An 11,744-nucleotide genomic window follows, 5' to 3' on the forward strand; every position below is an offset into this window, starting at 1 on the left:
CGTCCTTCCCTGTGCAGTTTATATTTAAACCAACCCTTCCTTAGGGTTTTAAAAATAAAGTCCAATGTTCAATGTCCGAAAAAAAATGTCCAAAAATAAAAGATTACAAAAATAAAAACCTTAATTACAGTTTCTAAAAAAAAAAAAATTTATTTACAAAATCTTCTTGTTCACTCCTTCTGGATTTCTCTTTTATTTCCTTTTCGGGCTTTGCCTTTCTTTTTAGCACTTTCTCTTTTTCTTTAGCTTAGCTCCAAATCTGAAAGCAAACAAAAATACCAAAACGCTAAAAAACAACAAATAAAATAAAACCTAAAAACAAATATATAAAAAAATCCGCGTCGGCGGCGCCAAAAATTGATCGAATTTTTATATAGTGGTAAGAAGGATTATCGTTCACTCGGAATTTGTTGGATTGATTTTAAGTTTTAATAAAAGAGAATACTAAAAATTAAGAAAATATATATACACATATTGTCACAGGATGAAGAGATGACCGGGACTCGGGATTCCAATAAAATTCAATTTCATGCAGTTTAAATACCAATTCTAAACAATAATAGCTCATAACATAAAGTTTCATTGACTCTAATTTCATTGCCTAGAGTAGATTTCGTAAGTAATGGCTGTAAATCTAAAGTATGGGATATTGAACATTTAAGCAAGCATAACCCATCAATTGAAATCACAACTTTTCAATGATAATCATAATTCAATTAAATAATTGTGCAATTAGTCATAAAAAGAATTAATATAATTACCGTGTTCGTGAAATTTGGCTTCCTCCGTTATCCGGGTGATGGGTTTAGTTCATCATCATGTTGGAAACACGCTCAAAAGTTGATTTCATTGCTCAAAGATGGTTTACAAATGATGAAACGGGAGAAAAATTAATAAAACCGGGTTTGTAACACTTATGTTTGTTACAAACCAGTTGTTACAGAGAACGATAAACAAAAACTGTCACTGTAGCTATACGACCCACATGTGTTTGTCGTTGTCACTGTTGATGCACGACTGTTCTCTTGCGTCTTATGTTCTTCATGCACCAGCAGAAAAGAATTTTCCTGCAAGTGATCGTCCCGACTCTGTGATGCTCTGAACTTATTCCAATTCTCTCCTCACTCTCTATCACCCTCTCTATTCACCCACTGGCCTTTTTATATTCGACAGGCGAAGAAATATTCGCATTAACTTCAACATATGCCGCCATAACTTCTCGGATTTTCACGGGAAATAAATTCCTTTTCTTCCTCTTTCACGCGATGCCGTTGCTGTCAAATATCCTTATTTGTCTTCTACACGTTTCTTCTCCAGTTTAGCACATTCCAAACACGTCTAAATCTTGTGCAATCCCGTGATAGCCTCTTCCGAGAATAAACTCCCCTGTTTCGTCGTGTGTCCAAATATAGCTTGATTCTGTTGATTCTAAAGATCATGACTCCTTTGGTCAGTTATAACAGGCCCATATTAATCGAACTCCATGAAAGTGTCACCAAAAATCACGTCCAAACATGCCCTGCAAATCACACAGCTCTCTTCTTATTTTTCCCGCCCTTTTTCATTTTCAAACGAAGAAGGTGAGATGCCCCCCTAATCAAACTGGGGTGAGAATAGCAATGGGTGCTAAGTAGTAAAGAAGGTGCCCCTTAGTAATTGAGGTGCCCCTTAACCAGCAGTGAGAGTCCGAATAACACGTGTCTTCCGGGTGCCTAAGACCAACTTTTCGAGCCGAATTTTCCAAAAAATGTTTATTTTTCAAAAATACTTACGAACACATAAAATACCATAATAAGGACGAAATTGAGCACCAACAATATAGAAAATTGAGGACAACTTAGACACAAAAATGTGTCTATCAGTGGTCCAGCAATTCTTGACCAAGTTGAGGCCAAATTAGGATTCAGAGAAGAGAAGCTCAAGGCAACTCGTCACGTGTTGAGTGAGTATGGTAATATGTCGAGCGCTTGTGTTCTGTTCATCCTTGATGAGATGAGAAAGAAGTCCTTCGAAGAAGGAAAATCGACTACCAGAGATGGATTGAAATGTGGAGTTCTGTTTGGTTTTGGACCCGGTCTTACAGTTGAAACGGTTGTGCTTCACAGCATCCCTACCACTGTCTGAGGAACTCATCAGTACTATGAGCAATTCCGAATAAATCACATCCTTCGTTTAAGCGACGATTGTTTGTTTTAAGTTGTTAAAGGTAACAAAGTGTGGTGTGTATAATATATGAGTTGTTGGAAGTTAAACCAAGATATGGATTTGGTTCGTGGATCAACATCCTATATTGATCCAGTCCGAATGGATCAACTGCTACAGTTGACCCAATCAAGTTGGATCAACAGGAGTTGTTGACACACTGTGCGGTATTTAGAAGTTGGAGTTAACTAGAAGAGCAAGTTGTGTAGGTTCCTTGTTTTAGAGTTTTACTATATTTAGAGTTTGTTTTTATTAGGAAAGTATTTTGAGTGATAGTCAAGTTTGTGAGACTATAAGTAGGATAGTAATCCATGAGAGAATGTACACCGAATTTGATTATCAATGTAGTCTTTTAATTGCTTCCGCGTGTGCTCTCCTATCTCTTGCTCGATCCTACATTGGGATCAGAGCAATGTGAGAAGAAGAGGGAGGAGAGGAGTTAGAGTTCGAGAAAAATCAAAAGTTATTTTTATTTTCGGTGGTAGAGAATAAAAAAGTTGCGAAAAGTTCTGACAAGTTAAAGAAGAAGAATAAAGAAGTTGAAGGCGTGTCAAGCCTTGTTGCTTCATTGATGGTTTTAGGGTTTAAAAAAAGACGAAGAGAGGTGTTGGTGTTTTATTCTGGTAAGAGTCTTAGAAAGAAGGAAAAGAAGTAGAGCCTGATAATATTCGTGACTTGTTGGTTCGCTGTTAGACGATGATGATATTATCTTTCAAAAGCGGTGATGCAGGTTTGGATTAAACAAAGAAGATGGTGATTTACGATAGAGCAGATACAACAAGTTGTAAAGAGGCGATGCTGGATTTTGTTTGGAGATCAAGTGTTGTTGTCGTTAGTTTGTTGGAGAGTCTGATTTGCCCTAGTTTCTGATCATGGATTTGAAGATGTTGTCATGAAAGCAAGGTTTGCGGTTTGAAGTTAAAAAGAACACGTGATTACTTAAGAAGGTTAAAAAGAGTTGCGCTGCATCTCCGTTCACTGCCGACTAAACCTAGAATGGTTGTGTTTGTGAAGGATTTGTTCGTGTGGGTTTGTTTGTGATCTTGAAGGAAGACGGAGATGTTTCCATGAGTTTGACTGTGAAAGAAAACAAGACTAACGAAGTTTGTTGCTGACGGAGATTGTTGATTCCATTTATTTGTAGCCGTGTACGAGAGCCAGAAGCATATAGACTGCAAGGAAGAATTGCTGCCATTAGTGGTGTGACTGCTACATATGTTGCATCGCTGCTGTTGCATCATATTCTTCTCGTTGTTGTTAGGGTAAGACACGAAGATTGTGGTTGCTGTGATGATACGAAAGACATGAAAGACTTGAGTTTGTTCGAATCTGGGATAACCAGGAGGTGCTGTCGGTGCTATACTTTGAACGATTTTGCCGCTGGTGTTCATGAGAAGGTGTTGCTGACGATAGAAGTTGAACTGCTGCTGTTGTTGATCGAGTTTTTGCAGTGAGCACGGGATGTTCATGGACCGAGAAAATAGTTAGAAGTTTATTTTTTTCTGTGACCTAGAAATCATTCGGAGACTAATCCCGATGGATGATTCTGAAAGAGTTCAGGCGTAAAAATAATAAAAATAAAAATAAAAAAAGTGTTATTGGAAGTTGGTAACAGTATGTGATGTGTTACAAAGAACAGTCACAGTGACAAGTTGTTACAGAAGTGTGACAGAGGATTATAGAAGAATTGTTACAAAAGAGTTGTTGCAGAAGAAGTTGTTACAGTGGAGTTGTACCAGATTAACAGAAGCATGTCAAAAGAATGGTCACAGTTTGTGACAGAAGATGACAATAAAAACGTGTGATGTTTTCTGTCAGAGACGTTGCAGATAGCAGATTTGATGTTTGTTGAGGTAAGAACTTTTTGGGTAAGTGGTTGATTCGAAGGGTTAAGTCATGGATTCGAAAAAGACTAAAGGATCAAAGTTGGTATTGTAGTCAGAGGATTGGTACAGTTTGATAGAGGATCAAAGATGGTATTGCAGTCAAGAGGGATGGTACAGTTTGGTGGATCAAAGCTGGTATTGCAGTCAGGACTAGTACAGTTTGATTAAGGTGATCGAATTCAGAAGCTTAGAATGACAAGGAATGATTGGATGGTTAAGTTTGAGCTTAAGGGAGATTGGTATCATATTAATCTCAAACATGGAGATTGAAGATTTTGTGGAAGAAACTTGGAAATCTCACAAAGTGTGGCAGACTTTGTGTTAGTTATTGCTTGTAGCAGAAGCATAACAAGGGAAAGATTGTGAGAGAACCTTGAAGAACAAAGAAGTGTGAAGGTTTCGCAACAATAGCGTGACTGGAACAAGAGAATAAGAAACAACATTAAGGTTGTGAGCAAAGAGAACATAATCACCAAGTGGTAATAAGAGAGTGAAGATAAGAGACGTCACAAGGTTGTGATCTTGAGTTGTGAAGCAATCCCAGTGGGGATTTGTCCAGAGTTGTGTGAAGCAATCCCAATGGGGATTTGGCTAGAGTTTTGTGAAGCAATCCCAGTGTGGGGATTTGAGAAGAGAAGTGAAGAAATTCCAGTGTGGAATTTGAAGAGTGTGGAAATCCTGCCTGTAAAGTAGGTAAACAAGTTTTGAGTGAATGAGATACAATGCTCGATGATGATTTTGTTTTTATGTTTAATTAGCAAGTTGTATAGAGCACAATGAGTGTCTCTAGCTTGTTAAAGATGGTGTTCCGCTGCGATGAAGATGAAGAACGTGAAAAGAAGTTTGTGATGATTGTTGTGAAGAAGATTGTTTTGATGATGATGACGGAATTCTGGTATGAGAAAAGACAAGAACATGTTAACGTTTATCAATGGAAGAAGAGGAATGAAAAATGATAAAAGACAAGGACGTGCAAACGTTTATCAATGGAAGAAGAGGGTTACGGAATTCTCGTTGAATGATACTGTATCTTGGTTTAAGGGAGGATTTTGGAAGTTAAACCAAGATATGGATTTGGTTCGTGGATCAACATAGGATGTTGATACAGTCCGAATGGATCAACTGCTGCAGTTGACGCAGTCAAGTTGGATCAACAGGAGTTGTTGACACACTGTGTGATATTTAGAAGTTGGAGTTAACTAGAAGAGCAAGTTGTGTCAGTTCCTTGTTTTAGAGTTTTACTATATTTAGAGTTTGTTTTTATTAGGAAAGTATTTTGGGTGATCGTCAAGTTTGTGAGACTATAAGTAGGCTAGTAAGCCATGAGAGAATGTACACCGAATTTGATTACCAATGTAGTCTTTTAATTTCTTCCGCGTGTGCTCTCCTCTCTCTTGCTCGATCCTACATGAGTTCACAATGATTTATCTCACGAATCATGGTCATAGACTTGCAGCGCTGTTGTGTATTCGAAAAATGGGTCATTTGTCCAAATATTTTTAAAACATGATTCAAATGGACGAGTAAAATTTGGTATGGGTGAAATGGACACCAAAAAAATAGCAAGGATGTAACTGGATTTATCCTGGCTTAAACTTAAAAAATAGCGAGGATAAAACTGGATGCATCCTAATGTAAATTAAAAATAAGAAAAATTATTTGAGAATGGGTAGGATGAAACTATTTACATCCTGACTATTTTTACATTTTTGTCCATTTAAACCGTATCAAAATCTAGATGTCTTTTTCACCCAAGAATTGTTAATTTTGGTCTTTTTAACAAATTTTGTGTATTTTTTTTAGTAAAACAATTATTAATGCAATTAATACGAGTATATGTTTTGAAAAAAAGAATCTCCTTGTCTATAAATCCTTGTTGGTATATTACACACGTTTAATTTTACATACTTCGAAATAGGTTTGCCAGACGTTTTGATTTATAGTTTTCATACAATCAATACGAAGATGTGTATGAAATCAACAATTGTAATATTTTATAGAAATAACAACATTAGATTAAAATCTTCTGCTTAGTATACCTTTTGGTATGGGAGATGATTTAAATTTGAACAAAAAAGTTGGTTGGCAGAAGAAAGATATAAAGATGAGCTCCTGTTATGCTTTACCGTAACAACCTAGTCGAAGCACATCGATTTAAGAAGTGGTGCAATTCCTAATTCCGGTTTAAAGACATTTCTAAGTCAAAAATTATATTGTAGAATCATTTCTATTTATATAAAGATGGTCCTGAAGCGGATATGGAAATTGCCAAAGTTTCTATTTTACGGTTACTTGTAAGGATTGGCATTGGGTCAGGATATGATTTGAGTCTTTGCTCAAGACAAGTCATTGAGTTTGTGTAGCTGAGAAATCATGTGGAGAAACTGAGAAGATTAATTTGTCGCTGTTGTGATGGTGCAATTGAAGAGGTTTATGATGAGATAATGGAGTCGAGATGGTTTTTGGTATTGAAGAATAGAAGATATAGAAAGTGATGATATTGTTGTGGAGTCTAGGAAAGAAGATTGATATGTTGCTTTAGGATTAACTGGAGTCTTGCAGTTGATATAGATTTGAGAGTTCGATCGACCAGTACTCTAACACATATATCATGGCTGTTAGAGCATTACTCGGTCGAACTCGCATGCGTTGCTATATCAAGCATGTTTGTCAATGTTAGTGATCAAAACTATAAGTCTTGATTTCTAGTCTATTATAGCTAAGTCTTGGACTAAGATAGAAAGTGTATTTGAGCTCAAGGACTTCATGGAGATTCATCATACAAGTAGAAGAACTACTCAAGGAACCGGTGGAACTTCTCGACAAAAAGGTATGTGAAGACTTGAACTTATCTGTCACTCAAAAGTCTATATACTCTATCTCCTACTCTTTGAGACAAGAAGTCGTATGATATATATATATATAGACTTGGATTATACACATTTGGTATTTCGATCCAAGTATACCTCTCCCATCTATATCTCGAAATATGTGTTGGTAAACTTTTCTCTTCGATCAAGTTTATCTTTACCATGTGACGAAAGTCATGATATGTTTCAATCATCTTGAAAATTACTTTGACGAGAAATGGTTTAACAACTGTATAACATCCTCTAAGAATGTTTCAATGGTTGAAATGAGAGTTTAGATTACATAACCAATGGTGGACATAAACATTGTTGTGGAAACACATTTATGTAAAGTCTTATTCCTTGAACCAAAGTTTGCGAACTTTTTTGATCAAGAGAAACCGGAAGATGGCGTGAGCCAATTCCGCGAACTGCCGAACTTCTCATCCCGAGAAATTCTGATGGAGTTGACAAACTAGTAGTGTGAGTACCAGTCCGTGAACCCAGTCAGCGAACCCAGTCCGTGAACCGGCAGAATGTCTCTTGCCGAGTTTTTTTGCTGGAGTTTGTAAACTCTGCCCGGTTGCTTAAGTCCGCGAACCTAGTCTGCGAACTTAAGAAGGTTATATATCTGAAGATGATTTCTTAACTTAAACTTTAAAGACTAAGGAATGCAGTTTGCAAACCGTGGCTATAAAGTTCATGAACCTATTCAAGTGAATTAAATCATCTCTGCTTTAATTGTGTCTTGTGTAGTACATAAGATCTCCTTGCAATTGAACAACTCTCTAACTAGTTCATTTGAAGTCATTTGAACTAGTTATGGTTAAGAAAAACATGGTTGATATGAAATGCTTATATGGCTAACCATTTGGTTGACTATTGTGGAACCAACAAGTGCATACGTTTGGGTACGGTTAACAAACCTAGAAACGTGCATTGTCAAGTGTGTATAACAAGCTAAGTTTTTGATCTAACGGTTGAGAAATATTAGCTTGAATCTAAATCAGGTTTTCATTTAATGGTGAATATTGAATGCTTTGTTACTAAGCTAACATTGATTGCAAACCCTGATTTGAAAGACTATATAAAGGAGACATCTAGTATTGTGCAAAACTAATCCCCACACCTTACTGTGATACTAGTTTGCGTAGTAGAGCCGTTTCTCCTTTAACCTTTGGTTTTCTTCTTTTAAAATCAGGTTAACAACTTAAAGACTTCATTGGAATTGTGAATCCAGGCCGATACTACTTTTATCGTAGTTATGTGATCTGATCTTGCATATTCTATCGTACGAGTACAATCATATTGATTGGCTTGAGATTGATATCTTTGATAGGCAAGATATAAAAAGTAATCACAAAATCCTTCGTCTCATTGTTTGTGATTCCACAACATCTTGTTTCACTACCATACGATTAATATTGTTGTGAGGTGATTGATTAATCTAGGATGTTCTTTGGGAATATAAGACTAGATTATCAATTGGTTCCTGTTCACCTTGATTATTATCAAAAAACGGAACAAAACCTTTAGGGTTTATCTGTGGGAGACAGATTGATCCTTTAATAGACTTGTCTGTGTGAGACAGATTTGTTTATTGTCAAAGCGTGCGATTTTGGATCGTAGAAACTCTTAGTTGTGGGTGAGATCATCTAAGGGAATCAAGTGCGCAATATCCTGCTAGGATCAGAGGCGTAGGAGCATAACTGTACCTTGGATTAGTGGGAGATTGATTGGGGTTCAACTATAGTTCAGTCCGAAGTTAGCTTGGAGTAGGCTAGTGTCTGTAGGGCTTAATACAGTGTGTGTTCAATCTGTACTAGGTCCCGGGGTTTTTCTGCATTTGCGGTTTCCTCGTTAACAAAATTTCTGGTGTCTGTGTTATTTCAGTTTCCGCATTATATTGTTTTATCTTTATAATTGAAATAATACAGGTTATGCGTTAGATCATCAATTAGAGTAATCCAACCTTTGGTTGTTGATTGTCATTGATTGATCCTTGGATATTGGTCTTTGGTACCAACCAAGTTATTCCTTATATTTGATTACAACTCGCAGTTCTTGCTTAAGTAAATCAAAAAAAGAGAGAGATATAAACTCGTTGATATACTTTTAATTGATTGAGTCTTGTTGATTCTATTAAAAGTATATTCGATTTTGTCCATACAGATTTCTAAGCGAAATAATGGGTGGTGTTGTTAGACCCCCGCTTTTTCAATTGGTATCAGAGCAGGCAAACACGTTCAAGACCTTACAAGTCTGTGTTTGTAGCGATATGACTCTATGGACATGAGCAGTATCTATGATAAACGTGTTACCAGAAGTAAAAGCTCAGTCTCGTTTATTTCTAATAAAGAGAAAGATACTTCAATCTCGAATATAGACAAACCTTGTATTCTGACAAGACAGACAAACACTGACATGTGTGATTCCGATTATGAACGGGAAACAGCTAAAAAATGTGAACTGATGTTAAATTATGTCAAAGTTCAAGAGGATCTATTTAAAGAACATGTCAAAATTCTTCTTGGGGAAATAAGAGACTACAATTCAAAAAACGATGAAGCCTTCCCCTTATCTTCTCTTAAGGAGAGTCTTGAAAGGGATATCTTGGAAATTAAACATCGCTTGAACAAGCTCTCAACTCAAGGATGTTTCAAAAGTATCTCTATACCATTTTCATCAACTACTACTGTGATTGAGGAAGAACCAGAAGAAAAATCAGTGTTCTCTTCTTGCGGGAAAAAGTGCATATACCCTCTTGTCAAAAATGGTGCACATCACATGAAAGGAGAAAACCTCTACAGATTGTTAAGACAATGCTTTCTAGCGTTCAGAAGGTATGTCCTTTTTATTCAAGAGGACCCGTCAGGCAAATGAGAAACTCTAGGTTGAGTAACAATTTCCTTGTTCATCTGCAACCCACCTTTGACGTAACTCTCAAAGGAATAACTGACTTTCATATGTCTAAACCAACCGGTTTCAGTACTCATCCTGTGTATTCTATGAGTTCCTTAAATGTTCTGACTCAGAATAAATGTCTTAACAATCTGAGAGAAGGTCAGATTCCTCCTATCGTAAAAAGGGGAGTTAGTAATACATTTGATGTAAACAAGATATCAGAAAGAAGCCGATGTCCTTCAGGTAAGAATCAATTTTCTGAGTCATATTTTTGTAAGGATGAAGTTTATGATTACCGTTCACATCGTAATGGTTTTCCTCCAACATTTCAAAAGGAAAAGGATAACCAAAAACAATATTTATTTAATGAGCCAATGGCTCATACTTGTGTTAAGTAATCACGAGGGTAAAATATCACTCACAAAAATCCTAGCTGAGTGAGAAATGTTTAGGTATACTCTGTTTTAAAGTGACACTGATTATCTAGCTAATTTATTATCGTTCTTAGATAGATCGTCAGGCAACACTTTGCATGAGTATTTTTTTTTTAAAAAGGGGTTTTTAGATTCTCTTTACCTTCAATATATTTTTATTTTTGTTTTTGGTTGCTTGAAAAAGTATGGTTGGTTTCATAAAACCTTGTTTGCCCTTCTCTCATTTGTAGGATTTAGAAAGATGCCTACAATTATATTAAACTGCAAGTGCACATCGTCTATAGTAGACAGAGCAAATACAGGTTGATCCTCAGGGACAAGGTGGATGTAGAGTTGTTTCTAAAGTCTTACTTCAACTGATTTAGTGAAAAGAGTAACACAAAAAGGTTGTTTGTTGTGTCGAAACGACAAGATATTAATGATTATATTAAGGAAGCAAGATTGAAAACTATATAAAGATAAACTAGGGCTTGAATCCATCACCTAAATGCATAGAAATCCTATATTTGATAAACTAATTCTCTTTTCAATCAAGGAGCTATAGAAGTTCTAGCCTCAAACTACCTTGAAGATGTGATAATCACTTGTACATATGAATGACTTAACCTCAATAAATGTGTCAATCCCTAGCATTATCTATCTGTTTAAGGCATAGATAATCACAAACTGAAATAAATCAGATCTCATAGGCTTGAATACATACCAAACGATCATTCTAACTACCATGGATGCATAACATACAAGGTGAAAGTAATTTGATATGAATTCAGAGATTAATCATATTTTTCAATAAAAATCCATGGAAAACAAGTAAATCAAACAAATAAATTCTAATTATTTAGGGGTATCATCTCTTCCGTAGAAGAGAATTTTAGAACATAATACAAAATGAAATTAAACCTAGTTTACTACTGCAAGTTGCACCGGCTACTCCGGGCTTAGTTTCTTCCTTACAATCCTCTCCCTATTTATACAAGACCTCTCCCAATAATCAAATCTCATACTGACAACAAAAACATATATAAAATTAGGGATGAAATATTCGACCACTTCCGACAACTCACCAACTGATGCATAATCTTCACTGTACACAACCACCCTATTGTCTTGATACTGCATAGATGAAATTCAGACCTTCAACTGTCAATTATGTCGCCTTAAAAACTAATTAACCTTCTATTCTTGCACAATTCGTAGCCCCGGGTTAGGTTGAAATGGGTATAATAATAAGAGTACGAATTGGTCAACTGATTGATATTGATTAGGAAAAGATGGAAATAGGGCATGGTTTCAACAGAGAGAAATGAAGAGGATGGCCTTTTAGGGTTAGGCTCTGGATAAGGATGGTGATGTTTCTCAGGGAGATGGTGTCGGGTGTGATAGAGACAAATGGTCTGATGTGAAATGGGAAGAGTGATTAAGGGCATGCTTGGGAGTTGAGCACTAATACCTAGCTTAGGTATTTGAGA

At 36.2% G+C, this 11,744-nt stretch overlaps 1 pseudogene; it reads left to right on the plus strand.

The window, feature by feature from the left end:
- LOC113281229 overlaps window positions 1-2,124 on the plus strand; it is a 15,593-nt pseudogene extending 13,469 nt beyond the window's left edge.
- The last annotated feature ends 9,620 nt before the right edge of the window (window positions 2,125-11,744 follow it).

This window comes from Papaver somniferum, chromosome 5 (assembly GCF_003573695.1).
Source record: "Papaver somniferum cultivar HN1 chromosome 5, ASM357369v1, whole genome shotgun sequence".
Taxonomy (NCBI): Eukaryota; Viridiplantae; Streptophyta; class Magnoliopsida; order Ranunculales; family Papaveraceae; genus Papaver; species Papaver somniferum.